Source organism: Chrysochloris asiatica, unplaced genomic scaffold, assembly GCF_000296735.1.
Source record: "Chrysochloris asiatica unplaced genomic scaffold, ChrAsi1.0 scaffold00038, whole genome shotgun sequence".
Taxonomy (NCBI): domain Eukaryota; kingdom Metazoa; phylum Chordata; class Mammalia; order Afrosoricida; family Chrysochloridae; genus Chrysochloris; species Chrysochloris asiatica.
This window is the reverse complement of record NW_006408556.1, coordinates 10,584,380-10,587,467: the sequence shown is the minus strand read 5'-3', so window position 1 is coordinate 10,587,467 and position 3,088 is coordinate 10,584,380.

Here is a 3,088-nt window from a genome sequence, read left to right as displayed (position 1 = left end):
GACATGGATTAGCAAAGTGGCAGCATCAGTGGCCTCAATTATGAGGTTGGCCCAGGACTGGGCAGTGTTTCGTTCTGTTGTACATAGGGTCGCTATGAGTCGGTACCTACTCGATAGCACCTAACAACAACAATATAAATTGCCTGTTCATATTCTTTGCCCATTTTTTATAGAGTTGCCTATTCTAATTCTCTATAAAAGTTCTTATATACTATAAATATTAATATTTGTCAAATACGGTATAAATATTGTATCACAGCCTTGTGTTGTAGTTAGGTACCATCAAGTCAGTTCTGAGTTGTAGGAAGCCCCTGCACAACAGAAGGAAACATTGCTGGTCCTGCACCGTCTTCACAATTGTTATGTCTGAATCCCTTGCTGCTGCCACTGCGTCAATCATGTTTGGGGTCTTCCTCTTTTTTGCTGGCCTTCCACTTTTCCAAGCATGCTGTCCTTCTCCAGGAACTGTTCTCTTCTGATAATAGTCCACAGTATGAGAGACAAATTTCCTCTGCCTTCAATTTTAGGAAGCATTCTGGCTATACTTCTTCCAAGACAGATCTGTTTGTTCTTCTGTCCATAGCATACCTTTAATATTCTTCAACATCACAACTCAAATGCATCAATTCTTCTAGTGTCTTCCTTATCCATTGTCCAAATTTCATGGGCATATGAGGTGATGAAAAATACCATGCCTTGGGTCACCTTAGTCCTCAAACTAACAATGGGCATTAGTATTATTTCCTTCTTTTCCATTACTAATCCAATATGAGCCGTGTCCTTGAAAAAGAGAAGAGACACAGAGAAACACAAAGGGAAGACTGAGGATAAATAGAAGTGATGCATTTACAAGCCAGGGAATGCCAAGGAATACCAGGAACCATCAGAAACAAGCAATAAACAAGGGGAAATCTTCTCCCTTGCCTTAGTGAATATGGCCCTGCTGGCACCTCTAGACCCCACAACTGTGTGACTATAAAGTTCTATTGTTGAATTCACCCAGTTTGTAATACCTTATTACAAGTGCCCTAAACAAAGGCAAGCTCCCAGAGCAGAAATCTTGATTTCCCCATCCCAGACCTGTTCCTCTCCTTGTCCTCCCAGTCTCTCACCTAGCTTTGCCTTCTACCCATTGCTCAAGACCCACCAAACTCAAAGTCATTCCCCTCACCCCTTACATCTTCCTTATATCTACATGAGTTCTATTGGTTGCAATTCAAGCGCAACCAAAATCTATCATCTTACCTGCATCTCTACATCCCCACCTTGCTCCAAAACCATCATAATTGGTTGTGTGGGCAGTTACTATAGCCTTTTAACTGGCTAGCTTGCTGCCTTTCCTCTTATGTACCTAGGGTTTGGGTTGTTAGTTTGTTTTTCTGCATAGATCACTTCCAGATAATTGCCCCAATGCCACCATTTTTCTTGAAACAGCACCAATACTTCGTAGCTTAGTTCATGAGCCTAACAGCAGTGCCTATATCTGCCCTCATGTCAAATCCCTTTCTTATTGCTCCTGTGCTCCAGGTTATGAGGTTTCTTGAACAGACCAGGCCTGGTCTTGCTGAAGAGCATTGCCCCTGGCAATCCCTCTGCTTGGCATGCTCAGCCCATGGCTGGAGTCTTCTCATCATTCTTGTCTAAGATCTTCCTCAGAAAGACTGTCCTCGTTCATCTGACCCAGATGACTCCTCCTCTCTTGGTTGCTACTATACCATTCTTTTCATTTCTTTGTAGAAATTGCCACTCATTGATGTTACCTTGCTTACTGATCTGTTGAGAGGTTAACAGTTCAGATTCTGGAGCCAGACAATTTGATGCGAATCTCAGCTTTGCCATCTCTAGCTGGTTCTAGATAACCTCTCTGTACCCCAGTTTCCACATCTGTGAAATGGGAAGGATGCACACAACGGTTGACAAACTAGGAATGGTGGCCATGAGACAGATTTAACCTGCTACACACAATTTAAGAATGGTTCTTACATTTTAAAAGAGTTGAAACAAATCAAAAGAAGTACAACATTTTCTGACAGAAGAAAATGGTATGAAATTAAAATGTTCAGTGTCTATAAGTAAAGTTTGATTGAAACAGCTATACTCACTCATTTATGTATTGTCTGTGGCTGCTTTCAAACCACAACAGCTACACTGAATAACTATGATAGAGTATACATGTTTGTCCTGTAAAGTCAAAAACATTCACTACCTGGATGTTGGAGAAGAACATTAAAGGTACCATGGACTGTAAGAAGAACACACAAATCTTTGCTGGAAGAAGTATAACCAGAATGCTTGTTAGAAGCCAAGATGGCCAGACTTCATCTCTCATGCTTTGAACATATTATCAAGAGGGACCAATCCCTGGAGAAGGGTATCATGCCAATAGGACACTTGTTTACCATATGAGCCAGAACAGGAAGGCAGAGTGTTTAACTTCTGTCTATTTCATCTGGGAGTATGAGTATATGTGTGTGGAGGATTAGCTAAAGAGAGGAAGAGTCCCTGTGAGATGGATTGCTACCATAGCAGCAGCTGTGGCCTCAAGCACAGCAGCAATTGTGAGGATGACGCAGAGCCAATTGGCATTTTGCATAGGGTGGTTATGGGTCATAGGTGTTGTGCATAAAGTCGCCAAGAGTCAGAGCTGACTCAATGGCACCTAACAACAGCATTTATAGTGCTGTATAAGACAAATCTGGACTGTGAACTGTTCAAGCCTACCAACTACTCCATGGGAGAAAATATAAGGCTTTCTGCTCTTGCAAAGATTTGCAGCTTCAGAGACCCTGAGTTAGAAGGCACTTAACGACGATACAATATATATATATGATGTGGTGCTGCAGGATAAGCATTGGACTGAGAACCACAAAGTCAGTGGTTCAAACCCACCAGCAACTCCTTGGAGACCCTCTACAGGGTTGCTATGAGTCAGAACCAACTCGACAGCACATTACAATGGTGGTGGTTATGTGCCGTGGAGTTGGCTGTGGACTCATAGCAACCTGCAGAGAGTTTCCGAGGATGTTAACCTTTACAGGAGCAGAAAGCCTCATCTTTCTCCCACAGAATGACTTGTAGTTTCAAACTG